We start from the raw sequence: 18,501 nt of genomic DNA, 5'->3' as shown, positions 1-18,501 counted from the left end.
CAGTTGGGGCAGATGCAACATCGCAAACTTTCTGTGGTTCAATGATTATGAGCACTTATTCGCAACTATCAAACAAGGGTTAATCTTTAGCTACTCAGGCATGATACCCCGGGGGCAAGTGTTGTATTAAAACCAAGGAAACCGAGCGGTGAGGTGAAAGTCGATTTATTTACAGTCACAGAATGTCTGCCTAGGGCACTCAATATATTTACAGAGCACAGTCCTGCTGGGACAACCAATATGCCAATCGCTGTCCCTGCTTGATGTGACCATCAATTCACTCGAGACACGATAGGAAGTAAACTGTGGCTTTAATAGACTTACAACTGAGCCTGCCTGTGACCAGAAGAACTGAGGGCAGACTCACAAGGCTGCAGCACTTTATACTTCTGGTAGTGGGAGGAGCCATGGGCGGGGCCGAGGGTGGAGACCTGTACAAGCTCCTCATCTCCCCCTGTGGGCAGAGCCGCGCAACGGCTCACAGACAGAGCCCACAAGGACACAATGCTATACACTGTGAATTACATGATGTACATTCACCACACCGCTATAGAATCCCAACAGTGCAGAAGGAGGCCATTTGGCCCATCGGGTCTGCACCAACCTTACCAAGAGCGATACACTCACCCATCCTATCCCTGAAGCCCCACATAACCTGTACATCCATTGGCGCAAAGGGTCAATTTAGCATGGCCAATCCACCTAACCTGCACATCTTTGGACTGTGGGAGAAAGCCGGAGCACCCGGAGGAAAGCCACGCAGACACAGGGAGAACGTGCAAACTCCACGCAGACAGTGGCCCAAGGCCAGGACTGAACCCGGGACCCAGGCGCTGTGAGGCAGTAGTGCTGTCCACTGTGCCACCGTGCCGCCCCCGTGGCCGAGGTGCTGTCCTTCAGCTCGGACTTTGAGCTGAACCCGTGTTTGCCAATCATCTGAGCCAGTGGCACTATTGCGCCATATATTCTCCCAGTCTTCTGTCCAACGTTCCTCCCTTAAACAACAAACACATTTGCCATCCATCTCACTGCTTCTTGTCTGATGTTTATTCAGATATGGCTTCTGGGCATTCTCATATAGCAGCTGTTGCTACATTACACCAGTCAATTAATAGAGCAAAGTGCTTTGAGATGCTTCAGTGTGATAAGGAACTGTACAAATGGAAATATTAGAATGCATCGGACAGCTTTATTAAACCAGACAGGATGGAGGATGATAAGAAATTGATAATTACGTAATGAGTCACATTAAAAATCGGAGCCCTCTGTAAGGCTGAAACTGCATTAAAAAAAAGTCATTTTAAAAAATTAATTAAAACATAAAAAACTTAGCTGCTTTCTTTCAGTCAATCTCTCTCAGACTGGGAAATTAAAATGGGTTATAAAAGATGTTAGGCTTTAATAACAGGGATAATCTGATCGTAGTGTCAAAATTAGAAGATTACGATGAAACTATGAGCATTAAAAGCTCCCAAAACCCAGAATAGATGATTGGGTCTGCAAGTAATTTCTGGCATTTTGAAGGATTGTGGACGACACAAGAAGGCAGAGGTAAGTCACAAAGGTGCTTTGTTAATGAAGGAAGAACGACGGCGTTGACCGGGCCAAGGCACGATGGATTCTGGCCGCTCCAGCCTCCTTACATGGCGCCAAACCTGTGCATGCGTGGGGGTCTTCTTACGCGCGCCGGCCCCGACCCAACATGGGGTCGCTGTTCAGGGGCCAGCCGCGCCAGAAAGTAGGCGGGGGGGGTGGGGGAGAGGCCGGCCCGCCAACTGGTGGGCCCCGATCGCGCGCCAGACCCTATCGGAGCCCCCCCCCCCCCCCCCCCCCCCCCCCCTCCCCCTCCCCGGTGAAGGAGCAAAGGTACAAAATTCCAGTAGCCGGTAGCCGGTGCCGCGCCAAACGCGCAGGCACAAATGGAGCCGATTCTCCGCACCTCGGAGAAACGCACGCCGGCGTCAGAGCGTCGTGGCGCGGTTTCAGCGATTCTCCGGCCCGGCGCGGGGCTCGGAGAATTGCCCCCATTACCTGGATGTGTTGTATATGGATTTCAGTAAGGCATTAGATAAGGTTCCCCATGGTAGGTTCATTCAGAAAGTTAAGGGCCATGGGATACAGGGAAATTTGGCTGTCTGGATACAGAATTGGCTGACCGAAAGAAGACAGCGAGTGGTAGTGGATGGAAAGTATTCCGCCTGGAGATCGGTGACCAGTGGTGTCCTGCAGGGATCTGTTCTGGGACCTCTGCTCTTTGTGGTTTTTATAAATGACTTGGATGAGGAAGTGGACGGGTGGGTTAGTAATGTTGTCAATGACACGAAGGTTGGGGAGCTGTAGATAGTGTTGAGGGTTGTTGCAGGTTAAAACAGGGCATTGACAGGATGCAGAGCTGGGCTGAGAAGCGGCAGACGGAGTTCAACCGAGATAAATGTGAAGTGATTCATTTTGGAAGGTCGAATTTGAATGCTGAATACAGGGTTAAATGCTGGATTCTTGGAAGTGTGGAGGAACAGAGGGATGTTGGGGTCCACATACATAGATCCCTCAAAGTTGCCACCCAGGTTGATAGGGTTGTTAAGAAGGCGTATGGTGTGTTGGCTTTCATTAACAGGGGGATTGAGTTTAAGAGCCGCGAGGTTTTGCTGCAGCTTTATAAAACTCTAGTTACACCACACTTGGAATATTGCGTCCAGTTCTGGTCGCCTCATTATAGGAAGGATGCGGATGCTTTGGAGAGGGTACAGAGGAGATTTACCAGGATGCTGCCTGGGCTGGAGGGCATGTCTTATGAAGAAAGGTTGGGGGAGCTAGGGCTTTTCTCACTGGAGCGAAGAAGGCAGAGAGGTAACTTGATAGAGGTGTACAAGGTGATGAGAGGCGTGGATAGCCAGAGACTTTTCCCCAGGGTGGAAATGGCTGTCATGAGGGGACATAATTTTAAGGTGATTGGAGGAAGGCATTGGGGAGATGTCAGAGGTAGGTTCTTTACACAGAGAGTGCCGGAATCGAAGCTGTGAAGCAGTTGTGCTATCCACAATGCTACCGTGCTGCCCAAATGTCCAGGGTCCCAGGTTCGATTCCGGCTTGGGTCACTGTCTGTGCGGAGTCTGCACATCCTCCCCGTGTGTGCGTGGGTTTCCTCCGGGTGCTCCGGTTTCCTCCCACAGTCCACAGATGTGCAGGTTAGGTGGATTGGCTATGATAAATTGCCCTTAGTGTCCAAAATTGCCCTTAGTGTTGGGTGGGGTTACTGAGTTATGGGGATAGGGTGGAGGTGTTAACCTTGGGTGGGGTGCTCTTTCCAAGAGCCGGTGCAGACTCGATGGGCCGAATGGCCTCCTTCTGCACTGTAAATTCTATGGTAAAGAGGACTTCAACTCAGTCACGTTCCTTGGTGCTGACACCCCATTCATTGCTTTAAGCTTGCCCTCGACCGGATTTGCATCGACCTTTAAAACTAAACATGTGACCTCGGTGGCCTGAAATGTGCAACTTTTCTCGTTTAAGGTGTATGCCAGCTTGTTTGAATATGAATATCTTCCAACCAAATTGGTGCAATGCTCTTCGGACGATGCCCCCATTACTGAGACAACATCTAGATACACAAAATGTTTGGGATCTCCTGCAAAAGGCTCTCCATCGTGCGCTGAAATATAGGGCAGCCAGATAGAACACCGAAGGGCAGCCTCGTGTATTGGAATAAGCCTTTGTGTGTGTTTGTGGGAACAAATATCCTTGAGTCTTCCTCCAGTTCAAGATGCTGGTACGCATGATTTAGATCCACCTTAATACTTGAGGCCTCCTGCCAATTTCACATTGATGTCCGCTTTCCTAGGAATAGTATACCTATCTATTTTACCAGCCCTGTTCACAGTTAGCCAGTAATCACAGCAAATCCTTACTGTGCGGTCTGGACTTTTGACATACATATTAACCCAAATTTTCAACCTCAGATTGAATGGATCGATATTCCCGAATAGTGGCGTCGCTTTTTGACTGAGGATGCATCTTTACCTTCTTGCAGGACACCGAGTGGCCACTCTTCCAAAAGTTGCTGACTTTTCTTTTTTGACTGGAATAATTTATTCTGGTCGCCAATCTTGTAGCACAAGGTAATACAAAGAGGCAGAGTTAATTCACAACAAGGGGCTACCCTATTACAGCCCGCATGGGGCAGGGTTTTCTGTGGCTTCGGCTGTGGCCAGGTAAGTATGGCGGATGTGGGCCGAGGGGGATCCTCAAAATGATCCTGGAGCTGTCACATCAGCCACCTTCCCACCACCCCCATCCCAATCTGTCACCTGGAGGCCACCTCCAGGCACTTGCCAGGCTCTTGACATCACGGGAGTTTCCTCAGGCCCATTGGAACTTCTAGTTGGCCTCTGGCCAATGGCTTTAATTATCGGCATTAACAAGCTACCCATCCTATGGAGCTGTTCCACGGCAAATCCGGCCTCCTGAAAATGGTGGAAACTGGTGTGACGGCCAGCTTTGGGAAATCCCTTGCCCTGCGCCACCTCTGTTACCAACGCCATTTTGGCACCAAAATCCTGCTCCCGGCAGTTCTGGTCAGTGGTGAAGGAAGGACACTCGCCATTGACCTCAAAGTGCGTCTCACTGGGAGACTCGGTGACCTCTCAGGTGAGTATTTCCCTCACTCGATGTGCAATGACATGGCAACTGGCTGTAGCGTTCTTCAACGGAGACAAAACAATGACGCAATTGCACCAGAGGCAGTTCAGTGAAGGTCCACTCAGTTCATTTCTGGGATGAAAGGCTTATCTTATGAGATAAAGTTGAACTGAAAGGTTGGAATGACCGGGCCTGTATCCATTGGAGTTTAGAAGAATGAGAGGTGACTATAGTGAAACATATATGATCCTGAGTGGATTAAACAGGGTCGATGGCGTGAGGATCTTTTCCCCCTTGTGGGAAAGACCAGAACCAGGGGGCATTTGCCCACCCCTAACTGCCCTCGAACTGAGTGGCATTTTAAGAGTCAACCACATTGCTGTGGATCTGGAGTCACATGTAGGCCAGACCAGTTAAGGATGGCAAACCTTCATCCCTAAGGGACATCAGTGAACCAGATAGGTTTAAAAATAAGGGTTCTCCCACTTAAGATGGAGATGAGCAGAATTTGTTTCCCTCCGAGATCCATTAATGTGTCGATTTTTTTTCGCAAGAGTAGTAGTGGAGGCCGAGTGATTGAATCCATTCATGGATGAGTTGGACAGATTGTTGATCGACGCGGGAGTTGAGGTTTATGGAAGGTAGTCAGGAGCGGAGAGTTGAGGCCACCATTATAACAGCCGTGACCTTATCGAATGGCAGAGCACTGTGAGGGGCCGAATGGCCCACTCCTTGTGTTCTTATGGATTCGTGAAATGATGTCATCCGACTGTCCAAACAGCCAATCACATTGCAGGGTTTTCACAACCTCATAACCCGGAATTGAAAAACGTAAAAATAAAATCGCTTTTGAAAATATTTATTTGGAGCAAATTAAAGACTGGGAGGTACACATCGGATGAAGGTAGAAATTGAAATGTTCTGACAGAATATTTAAGAAAATTATTTTTTCTAATTAGCATCAAAAGTCTACGAATTGAGTATTAAAGTCATAAAATCGTATCATAAGATAATTTCTCAGATTCAGCTCTGTTGCTCATCGATCACATTAATCATTTCAAACCCTGTTTCACCTGATTGAACATGGTGGAGCATTTTAAAATGTTTAAAAGACAATGTGAGACTGGAGCAGTTGTAATTTCTGCTGATTCCAGTGATTGCTGGCATAATAATATAATAATAATCTTTTATCAGTGTCACAAGTAGGCTTACATTAACACTGCAATGAAGTTACTGTGAAAATCCTCGTGTCGTCACATTCCGGCGCCTGTTCGGGTACAGAGGGAGAGTTCCAAATGTCCAATTCACCTAACAAGCACGTCTTTCGAGACTTGTGGAAGGAAACCGGAGCACCCGGAGGAAACCCACGCAGACACGGGGAGAATGTGCCGACTCCGCGCACACAGTGACCCAAGCCGGGAATTGAACCTGCAGCTCTGGCGCTGTGCTAACCACTGTGCTACCGTGTTGAAGGGTGGCTCCACAATTAGTCGAGCCCTGACTGATAGGCAATAAAATATGGAATAAGCAGTCTAATGACGACCATGAAACCATTGTCGATTGTAGTAAGCACCCATCTGGTTCACCAATGTCCGTTAGGGAAGGAAATCCGTCCTTCCTGGTCTGGCCTACACGTGGCTCCCCACCCACAGCAATGTGCTTGACTCTTGAAATTCCGTTCAGTTCCGGGAGAAATTAAGGGCGGGCAATAAATGCCGACCTTGCCTGCGACACCCAAATCCCAAGAGCGAATAAAGTTAAAAACAATTCTGGATTCCGGAAGATCCCACAGTAACCCGTGAATGCCCAATTCCATGAAATTGTGAAGTCATGGGCCTGAATTTTCAGCATGGCGATCGCTCGACTCCCGCCATCCTGAGAGTCAGCACATAACCCATCCCTGCCGAATCTGACAGACCTGTTGCCATTTTACGCTCCATTGAGCATTGATGGGCAGTAGGTAAGACTTCTGTCCACCCTTGAAAGGAAACCCCACCTTGGAGGTCTGTCAGCCAATCTGACTGGCTAACAATTCTCCAGCCCCTCCGGGCACAATGCTGCAGTGGCCAGAAGAGGTAATGCAACGCTGAGCCTGAGCCAAAGTTCCGAGATTGTACTTCAGCCAAGTACCGAGGTTCCCATGGGGGGCAGGAAAGCAGGCGATGCCCTGGAGGGTTGGAACAGGAGTGATATCGCTAGTGGGGGTAGGCCAGGTTGGGGTGGAGGGAGATCCCAGGCTCCAGATAACTCCCTGACATGTTCCTGACAACTTAAAAGCATTTCTCCTCATACCTCCCCTGGCTCTATTGCCAATAACGTTAAATCTTTGACCTTTGATAACTGTCCCAATGGAATCAGATTCTCCTAATTTACTCTATTGAACCATCTCAATTGGCTCGTCCCTCAACCTACTTTGCTCTGATAACCTATGCCAGTTTCTTCACTCTCTCGACACAACTGAAGTCCTCTGCCCTGGCACTGTTCAATAAATCACACCTGCACAATCCTCAAGATCTTTCCACCCTTCCTAAAGTGTGCTGCCCAGGGTTTGACGTAATGCACAAGCTGAAACCTAACCAGTGATTTATAAATGCTTAACATAATTACTTTGCTCTCACACCCTATTGTTAACCCCTGGTGATTATACTTCTCAAATGGATTGGTGGCTAAATCCACTCGCGATTATATTATTAACCCAACCAGGTTTGGAGGTAACGGCCATGATTCTCTGTCTGTGCCAATGTGGCTCATTGGTAATTACGTGACCTCTTTCAGAGAAGGGTGTTCCTGGGATCCTGCTGTGTATTATAAGGATACCAATGATTCATGGAGCTGCACAGTAGCCAGTCAATGTGTGGTAGTATGACTAGGGGTATTACGGTACCTGGGAGTGTGAGCTGCCATTGGTGCAGAGGATTCGCTGCCCATTGGCCCAGGTCTGTCATGCGCCTCTCAGCCGATTGGCTGAGAGGAAGGTAGCTCCGCCTATGAGGCGGGGTATAAGAACCCGTGTTCCCTGGCAGTCAGCCATTCTTCTGTACGTCTGCTGCCGGGTCCACTTCTTGCTTATTAAAGCCTATCGTTCGGACTTTATCTACGTTTCGTGTCCATTGATTGTGCATCACAATGTAAGTCATGTCATGAGATTGTCGCTTTAAGAAATGTTTAGCTGCTCATGTTACTGCAGTGATGTCAGAGTGAGGGTGGAGCTGAGCTCTGGCTCTGCTTTTTAGTTTCACTTTGAGAAAAGCTTGGGTTTGTCTGTGTCTTTTTGGTTTCGTTTTTCAATGTGTTGCAGCTGAAGTCAGACAAAGCAGCTACACTGCTGTTCTCTCTGCCATGAAAGACTATCTCTTAATCATTTGGTGAATTCAGAATTATAAATGTTTTCAGTATTGAATGTAAACTCTGATGTGCTTCAGTTTAAAGGTTTGTTGAGTCTTTTGGGTGTAAAAGGACAGCATACAGGTTACTTAGTGTTGTATTCTTTGGGGGGTGTATTTGATTTACTGGTTGCGAAGATATTCACTGTTTGTTTTAAAAAGGTTAACTTGAGTTCATAGAATAAACATTGTTTTGTTTTAAAAAGTACTAGTCTATTTCTGCTGTACCACACCTGTAGAGTGAGCCGTGTGCTCCCCACACCACAATCTATTAAAAGTTGTGGGTCAGGTGAACTCCATGATACACTTTGGGGTTCTCTAAACCCTGGCCCATAACAGTCACGTCACTCTGCAAGATAATTAATCACAGTTACCTTTACTGATTTAACATTGCACACAACATTACAACAGCTGACACAAACAGAAAGACAGCACCTATTAATACACGAGGGTCGGGATTCTCTATTGCCCAGATATCGGAATCGGCGATCGTGCGTAGAATCCCTGTTTATGACTGAATGGGTGGCCGTGCCTGTTTTTGGATGCTCCGCCCCTCCAAAACGACATCATCGGGGAGTAGGCTGCACGCTGTTGGGACGGCCTCAGGACGTTACCTGAAGGCCCTCCAAGATGCTCTGCCCCCCGATAGGCTGACTTCCCGACGGGGCGGGGAAGTTTTCATGTACCCAGCGTGGCAGCTGCGGACTGTGTCCAGCGTTGCCATAGTCAGGGGGGTGGGGGTGGGAGTGCTGCTAGCTGGGGGGGCTTCGGCAAGGCCTGGGTGGGACCAGTGGGGGTGACCCAGCGGTGGCCCGGGGGGTGACGGGTTGGTGTCCATGGTGCACTATCTGGCAGGTCGGGTCTGTGCACAACCGGCGCCTCGTTGTACGGCGCAACTGCTCCAGGTCACCGCAGTGCTCATGTGCTGCCACTGACTTGGGCAATTCTCCAAGTATTTAAAACGGGAAGGCCATGCATTGCACGTGCCGCGGCTGCTAGCCCCGAACTGGTTGGAGGATCGGTGCTGGGGTCTCGCTGATTTTTTAAATTGTAAAACTAGACACTTCCTCCGGACATAGCCTCAAAATTGGAGAATCCAGCCCATGATCTTTAACTTAAGGATTCAGCGTTGTGTGGTAATTGATTATTTTTCCAATGGAACATTCTCCTCTCATTGACTTCAAAGCCGGGTGTGCCACCATGTCCCAAGTCCCAACCTTTGATGGTCCTCACCCGCTAGGGCATGAGGCAACATCCTTCGAAGAGCTCCAATCCACTCTCTCCTTGTTGGGCCTCCGTAATTCACAGGCCTCAATGATGGCTTCTCAGTCCTTCTCTGAGATGTTGAAAACCAGATGCAATTACCTCACTTGGTTTTGTTACGATTCTGAAGGGTAGACATGAAGAACAGCACAGGGTCCCAGGTTCGATTCCCGGCTTGGGTCACTGTCTGTGCGGAGTCTGCACGTTCTCCCCGTGACTGCGTGGATTTCCTCCGGGTGCTCCGGTTTCCTCCCACAAGTCTCAAAATACGTGATATTAGGTCATTTGGATTCTCCCTCCGTGTACCCGAACAGGTGCCGGAATGTGGAGGCTGGGGCTTTTCACAGTAACTTCATGTAATGTAAGCCTACTTGTGACAATAAATATTATTATTGAAGAGGTTGTTTCCCCTGTCTGGGGTATCTAGACCACGGGGGGGTGGGGGGTGGTCACAGTCTCAGGATAAGGGGCTAATCATTTAGGGCTGAGCTGAGAAGAGATTTCTTCACCCAAAGGGTTGTGAAACTTTGGAATTCTCTACCCCAGGATGCTCCACCATTGAATATATTTAAGGCAGAGGTAAACAGATGTGTGGTCTCCCAGAGAATCAAAGGATAACAGAAGAGTGGCATCAAAGCCACAATTGTATCGAATGGTAAAGCAGAACTGATGAGTTATATAGAATCATTGAGGGCGGATTCTCCATCCAGCCGTACCCGTTTTCTGGAGCGGCGCTCCGGCAACGGGATCTTCCGTCCAGGCAGCCGGCGAATGGAGTTTCCTATTCTGGACACCCACATGCCATTGGGAAATTTGCGGGCATGAGTGCGCTGCCAGTGAAGCGGAGGATCCTGTCGACGGAGAATCGCGCCCAGAATCTCGACAGTGCCGAGGGAGGCCAATTGGCTTATCGACGTTACACTGACCCGCCGATAGAGCACCCTGCCTGGGCCCACTTTCCTACAACCCGGCCTAACCTTTGGACACTAAGGGGCAATTTAGCATGGCCAATCCACCTAACCTGCACATCTTTGGACTGTGGGAGGAAACCGGAGCACCCGGAGGAAACCCACACAGGCACAGGGAGACGGTGCAGACTCTACTACCCCTGCTCTGGTTTCTGATGTTCTCGTGTCCCTATGTTATGGAAGATATGTCTGCCCCAGCTTATCTGCAGTGTGCACTCACTTGAGGTCTTGCCTGTCTCCGATGTGTCCTGACGTTTCCAAATGCCTCAGCAGTTTTGAACATCTGCGATGGTTTAAAATTATTTATTCACTTGAGGGACGTGTATGTCACGGGAAAGATACACCAAATAGGGTGTTGGGGAGCTGCCTCTTGAATCACTGCACTCCATGTGGTGTAGGTGGAGCCACGGCCTGTTAGGACTGGAAGTTGCAGGATTTTTACGCAGCAACAATGAAATTCATAGAAATTCATAGAATTTACAGTGCAGAAGGAGGCCATTCAGCCCATCGAGTCTGCACTGGCTCTTGGAAAGAGCACCCTATCCCCATAACCCAGTAACCCCACCCAACACTAAGGGCAATTTTGGACACTAAGGGCAATTTTCATTGACCAATCCACCTAACCTGCACATCTTTGGATTGTGGGAAGAAACCGGAGCACCCGGAGGAAACCCACGCATACACGGGGAGGATGTGCAGACTCCGTACAGACAGTGACCCAAGCCGGAATCGAACCTGGGACCCTGGAGCTGTGAAGCGATTGTGCTATCCACAATGCTACCGTGAGCAACATTATATTTCCTGGGGTGACAGGACTGACAAATGAGAGATTGAGTCAATTCGGAGTATGTTTGCTGGAGTTTAGAATAAGGAGGAGGGATCTCATAGAAACCTGAAAACGACTGACAGGATAGATGCAGGAAGGGTGTTCCCAATGGCAGGGGATTGCATAACTAGGGATCACGGTCTAGGGATACTGGGTAAATCATTTAGGACTGAGTCAAGGAGAAGTTGCTTCACCCAGAGGGTGGTGAGCCGTGGAATTCTCTACCACAGAAAGCAGTTGAGGCCAGAACTCTATGTTCAAGAAGGAGTTAGACATAGTTCTCGGGGCTAAATGGATCAAAGGATCTGGGGGGGAAATCAGGAACAGAGTACTGAGTTGGGGATCAGCCATGATCATAATGAATGGTGGAGCAGGCTTGATGGGCTGAATGGCTTCCTCCTGCTCCTGTTTTCTTTATTCGTATGTTTCTAAGCCAGTGAAGTGTTGGCTAGTGTAGACTTGAGCGATGACCAGACACTTCCAACACTGATGAAGGTTCAACTCAATTTTATTAACTAACTTCTAACTAACACACAATGACTGTGGGTCTAAATGATGCTAACTTAAACTAGACACCTCAGCCTTGTCCGAACCAGTTGATTCTCTCAGCACGTGTTGTGAGTCTGTGCTGGGCTGGATGAGTTCTTGTTACACTGAGAGGCAGCACCCAGAATGAGCAGGAACCGTGCTGCCCTCTGCCTTTATTGTGTGTGTGTATTCTAACTGGTGATTGGCTGCGGTGTTTGATTGGTCCCTGTGTGTGTCCATCAGTGTGTGTCTACACCATGATATACTGGTGTATATTATGACAGCAAGGACGGTGTGTGGCTTGTAAGGGAACTTGCAGATGGCCGTGTTCACATGCAACTACTGCACCTGTCCTTCAAGGGAGCACAGATATGGTCAGAGGAGAGTTGGCTGGTCGCCATCCGATCTTCCTGGCCAATTGCTTCTGCAAACCAAAACCCTGCTTGTCTCCGAATCCCTCAGAGTCTTGTCAGTGGTATCTGCATATTGCTATCTTTGAAACTTCAACTCACAGAATCCAAATGGCTAAAAGGTGGTTATTAATGCTTTATCCTTCAGCATGAAAGGACTTGCCTCCACTACTTCCAGCATACCAGTCACCCCACTTGAAAGCGATTCACTTCTGAGTGAGATACTCCACTGTATTTGATATTGTTCAAGATTTTCCTCCTCGGATTCCTGTTGGCTGGATCAATTTAGTTGCATTGACCTTTCAAGAACAAATTGACTGCTGAGACTATTTTTATCGGAGCTGATGTTTAATTATTTCTTTCCTTGCATTTTTTTAGTTCTTGATGAGGTTATGCCCTGGGAAAGAAAAACAATCAATCTGTTGCTATGTGGTACAGAATTCCAATGTTGCTGGTGAGTACAACAGAGTTACACAAAGGGCCTCAAACATGAGATCAGATAAATAGCCTCATTGCTTTTCCCCTTGCCGTCACGGCTGGGGAAGTGCTCTGTTGCTCTGCAGTCTCTCCTCCTTATCTCTGTCAGTTTTTAGGCAATTGCAGATCAAAAGGTTTCCCTGGGCAACCTTTATTCCCAAATCGGAATTAATGCGTACAAAAACAAAAGAGTTAGAAAAGTTTAGCTGTTCCATCTCACTTCCAAATACATCTCTTGCTGTGCCAACCAACAGACACGGTAGCGCAGCGGCTAGCACTGTTGCTTCACAGCACCAGGGGCCCGGGTTCTAATCCCGGCTTGGGTGACTGTCTGTGCGGAGTCTGCACGTTCTCCCTGTGTCTGCGTGGGTTTCCTCCGGGTGCTCCGGTTTCCTCCCACAAGTCCAGAGGGACGTGTTTATTTGGTGAATTGGGCATTCTGAATTCTCCGTCAATGTGCCCGAACAGGCGCTGGAATGTGGCGACTAGGGGTTTTTCACAGTAACTTTGTTGACATGTTAATGTAAGCCTTCGTGTGACAATAATAAAAATTATTATTATTGCATTATTTGTTAAGTCCCTGGTGATAAATACGCTAATAAAGATCATTATAAATGCCAGTTTTGACCCCATGTCAGTGCTGAATTAACTGATCCATGGGCAGATTTGACATACCTGACCTTAAAGCCACTAGGCTTTTTATAATTTATTCTTTCTTGGGATTCGGCCAACGCTGGTGCGGCTGCATTTGTTCCCCATCCCTAATTGCCCTTAAACTGAATGGCTTGCAAAGCCATTGCAGAGGACAGTTAAGAATCAGCTTCATTGCGTGTGGGTCTCACACTGGGTAAGGACCATAGATTTCATTGGTGAACCAGATGGTTCTTTGTGACAATCGATGATAGTTTCATGGCTACCAGTTTTCAATTCCCAGAAATATTGATGGAATTTAAGCTTCACCAGCTGCTGTGGTGGGATTTGAACCCATGCCCCCCCAGAGAATTCAAATTAAAGCAAACTACTGCGGATGCTGGAGTCTGAGCCAAAAACCGAAAACACTGGACAATCTCAGCAGGTCTGCGGAGAGGGAAGGGAGCTGACGTTTCGAGTCTGGGTGACTCTTTGTTGAAGCTGAAGAGACCTGGGGATAGGCTCAGATTTGTCCTATTGTGGGGGACATGGAGCAGTGGGGCTGGATAGGGGGGCAGTGATCAGTGTCATTGACAAAAAGATAAAGGGAATGTAAATGGAAGTGATCAAGGCTAAGAAGGGTGCTGATAATGGCACATTAAGAGATCACAATGTGTTAATGACAGAACAAAGGTCAGCAGTGTGTCAAAAAGTAAGGATGACAGATTTAATAATTTTTTTTACTGTCAGAAGTAGGCTTACATTAACACATCAGTAAAGTTACTGTGAAAATCCCCTAGTCGCCACATTCCAGCACCTGTTCGGGTGCACAGAGGGTGAATTCAGAATGTCCAATTCACCTAATAAGCACGTCTTTCAGGACTTGTGGGAGGAAACTGGAGCACCCGGAGAAAACCCACGCAGACACGGGCAGAACGTGCAGACTCCGCACAGACAGTCACCCGAGCTGGGAATCGAACCTGGGACCCGACTGTTGTGAAGCAACAGTGCTAACCACTGTGCTACCATGCCTTCCCTAAAGGACATTAGTGAACCACATGTTTTTTTATGATAATGGTGTCATGGTCAGCATTAGACTTTTAATTCCAGATTTTAAAAAATGTAATTCAAATTTCACCACCTGCCATAGTGGGAATCGACGTCAGGTCCCCAGAGCCTCTGGGTCTCTGGATTGCTAGCCTACAATTTAGGGGCAGCCCGGCAGCATAGTGGTTAGCACAGTTGCTTAACAGCTCCAGTGTCCCAGGTATGATTCCTGGCTTGGGTCACTGTCTGTGCGGAATTGCCTTGTTCTCCCCGTGTCTGCGCGGGTTTCCTCCGGGTGCTCCGGTTTCCTCCCACAGTCCAAATATGTGCAGATTAGGTGGATTGGCCGTGCTAAATTGCCGCATAATGTCCAAAAAGGTTGGGTGGGGTTATGGAGATAGGGTGGAGGTGTGGGCTCAGGTCGGGTTGCTCTTTCCAGGGGCCGATGGGCCGAATTCCAGGTTTCGATGAGTCGAATGGCTTCCTTCTGCACTTTAAAATCTATGATCTATGAGGTATAATGAATATCATTACACCATCACCACCCATTTATTTGGTCGGCCCAGCATCCCTGATTCTTTTCGTCCCGCTATCGACAATTGTGCTTTCAGCTGCCGATGAACACAGCCTCAGAATTCCCTCCATAAACCTCCTCACCTCTCTACCCGCTTCTCGTCTTTTAAGATGCTCCTCTTTGGCCACACATTCAGTCACCTGCCCTATCAACTGTTTATGTGGTTCCGTGTTAAATCTTGTTTGACAAACCCCCGGTGAAGTGCTTTGGAAGAGTTTGGTGCTAATTAAGTACCAGTTGTTGTTGATTTTGGGACTGGGCCGAACCATGAATCTTGTGCCATTGAATAATCCAGTGCCGGTACTCATTGTTTAGAGTCGCACATATAGAATAACTAGCACCTTTACAAGGGCAATTAGGAATGGGGAATAAATGCTGGTCATGGCGATGAGTTCATTTATCATGGCCAGTTCACTTAATCTGTACATCTTTGGACTGTGGGAGGAAACCAGAGCACACGGAGGAAACCCACGCAAACATCGGGAGAACGTGCAAACTCCACGCAGTCACCCAAGGTCGGAATTGAATCTGGGTCCCTAGCACTATAAGGCAGCAGTACTGACAACTGTACCACCGTGCCACCCTATATACATATTTGTGTTTGCATACATATATTTTAAATGAGATTTTGCAGCTCCTGAAGTTAAAGAGATGGATTAAAGGTTTAGAGATTCCGGGGAAAATAAAAACACTGTTAATTGTTGAAAAACATTTACTGGTGCATAGGGACAGTGGTGCAGACACAGAGAGAGAGCAAGTAAAGGGGAGTGAATTCAGTCTGTGTCAGAGAGAGAAGATAGGAATTTTCAGCTCTCTGATAAGAAAAAACTACCAGGCTATTGTGAACAGTAATTACTTGAATAATTATGATTAGAACTCAATAAAGTGATCAATTTATAAGAGGTGCTACTGGTGGACTGAGTTCAGGGAGCTGATGTGTATTTATCGTATGTCCTGCCTATGTATTTACATTGTGTATTTATCTTATATCCTTTGTTTTTTCATGTATGGATCGATCTATCTGGACTGTACGCAGAACAATACTTTTCACTGTACCTCGGTAAATGTGACAATGAATCAAATCCAATCCAATCAATATATTTGCTCTGTAGCTGAAGCAATAGTGAGTTTCGAGTGCAGTTTTTGGGTGTGTTGGGGAGTGATATGAATTAAGTGAAAAGCGTTGAGTGAATAATCAGGAATTTGCCAGAAGAAATCAATTGGCATCTGTGCCAGTCCCAAGCAAGAAGCCTTTGCGCGTCAAGCTAGTGGTAGCTCTTCATGTGTCTGTAAATATATTGCTGGGGTAAAGGAATAGTGTGAATTTGAAGCATCTGCTTGTGTTTGTATTGAGGTGTTTCCAACCTTTTTGTCTGATGTAATATAATCATTTTGTCTTGTATAATAAATATTTTGTGCTAAAAGTTCCTGCGCGGAATCCTGTTAATTTGTTCCGTTACTTTCCTCCATGGTTTCCTCCAGCAACCCAGATTTCACTTTGGGATCTGGTTTGTCCAGTATTAATGTTAGCTGGGATCGTAACACTTGGAAAATGCACTGGGGAACTATAGACTCCCCAATTCCCCGTGTAATTCAAAAAAGGTATAAGGCTTGAACATATTTCTTTTGTTTGCAAAGAACAGGTGAATGAGTGTATGTTCCTTCTAACTGGCATAAATGAGCCACATGGTGTGCTCAAATTATTATGTTAAATTGATTGTTGTGTAGCTATCAGCACACTCAGGATCAGTCAGTAAGTGCTGCCCAATACAGTAACTGTTTCATTTTGAGTTTTACGAGTGTGTGACGGTCAGTAAACTACCCATTATGAACAACCGAAGAAATGTGCTGCTTTACTCGATCAATCAATCGTTAGGCCATTCATTCAAGTCAAACAGCATGTCCTCCAGTTGTCCATTTTTATCACCCCCCCCCCCCCCCCCCCACACCCTCAGAACCACACACCCCTGCACACACACTTACTTTTCTGAGGACCCTGGAGTTGGCATCTGAGTCAGCCAATCCTACTCAAGACAATGTAACCGGTGAGTCATGTCTGAGACCTTACAGGCGCCAACAGTTCATCAGATAAGACTGAATGCCCAATTTGGTACACTCTTGTCAATTGTCTGGAGCTCTAAATATCAGCAGAAACAAAATTGTGCCTCAGAATTTGACTTGAAATTGCTACAGAGACAAACAGATTTTGATTTCAATGTCAAGAGTACAAAAGGACTCAAGTTTTGGTGGACAGGTGTTAGTTTTACAGGTTGGCTGGTCTGTTTGAATTATATGTTTATTCCTAATACTCCAAGATCACCTTTAGAGCTGGACTGCTCAGGAGTTCATGTTACTCTAGTTTGAGCTCCTATGCCAATAAAAGTCTGTTATAACACGATGTGTGTAATACATAATGAGAAGTAATTCTACTAAGGACTTAATTTCAGTGGTAGCCCATTGACACTTGAGTCCTTTCGGAATCCTTTCCTAGGAATAGGAGTAGACAAATCAGCTCCTCGACCTGTTTTGCTATTCAGTTTGAACGCAGCTGATCAACAGCTTAACTCTATGATTCCAAAACCCTTCCTATCCCTATTTTGATCTTATTGAATGGTCGAGCGAGACTTTAAAAAAAAATACTTTTATTGAAGTATTTGTAAAATTTTATAACAATAGCAGAAAAAGAGCAGTAAACATTAAACATTAACATGGTGAAAAAATAGACAGTTCCCCAATCGGCTCTATCTTCATAGACCGCATGAAATAACATAAAACAACACTCCCCCCCTCCCCTCGGAAGGCTGCTACTGCCGACATTTTATATTTCTCCAAGAAAGTCGACGAACGACTGCCACCTCTGGGAGAAGCCTAGCATTGATCCTCTTAAGGCAAACCTTATTTTCTTGAGGCTGAGAAACCTAGCCATGTAATTGACCCGAGTCTCTACAATCGGGGGTTTCGAGTCCCTCCACATTAACAGGATCCGTCTCCGGGCTACCAGGGAGGCAAAGGCCAGAACGCCGGCTTCTTTCACTCCCTGAACTCCCGGGTATTCTGACACTCCAAAGATCGCCACCTCTGGACTCGGCACCATCCGCATGCCTAGCACCTTGGCAAACCCCTGCCAGAACCCTCCAAGCTTCGGGCATGTCCAAAACATATGGCTCCAACTATCCTCCTAACTCCTCCTCCCATTTTCCCTTAAGTTCCTCCACCGGGGTAGAGCGAGTCTTGAGGACCAACGTGTCTACTACTGCTCCTATTCCTAACAAAAGTCACTCAACCTCAGTTCTGAAATTTCCAGTTGGCCAAATCTCAACAGCCTTTTGGGAGAAGGGCAGACTTTTGTGTGCTGTACGACTCTGGCTTTAAGCGAATTCTATATTTCACTTCCTGACCCCTCCCCTAAATATATTGGCTCTAATTTGAGGATTATTTGGCCTGGTTCTGGATCCTCCCACCTGAGGAAATACCTTTTCTCCAGCAACCCTCTCAACTGCTTCAATCACCTTAAGCACCTCAATTTGGTCGTTTCCGATGCTCAAAGGGAACAGCTCAGCCTATTCACCCTGTCCACAAAATATTTTAGCCCTGGCGAATCTATCAGAATGTAATCATATTGTTTTGTCATTTATGCCTCACCAAGTCAGCATATTACTAAGATTTTATTTCTTCAGATTGGATTGCTGTGGAGTCCTTTTTTATTTGCCTGGACTCATTTCGGTCCAGTTCATCATATCACAGCTTGATTTGATTTTGA

This window comes from Scyliorhinus canicula, chromosome 14 (assembly GCF_902713615.1).
Source record: "Scyliorhinus canicula chromosome 14, sScyCan1.1, whole genome shotgun sequence".
In the NCBI taxonomy this organism is placed as follows: domain Eukaryota; kingdom Metazoa; phylum Chordata; class Chondrichthyes; order Carcharhiniformes; family Scyliorhinidae; genus Scyliorhinus; species Scyliorhinus canicula.
The sequence above is the reverse complement of the archived record's forward strand: the minus strand, read 5'-3'. Positions refer to the sequence as shown.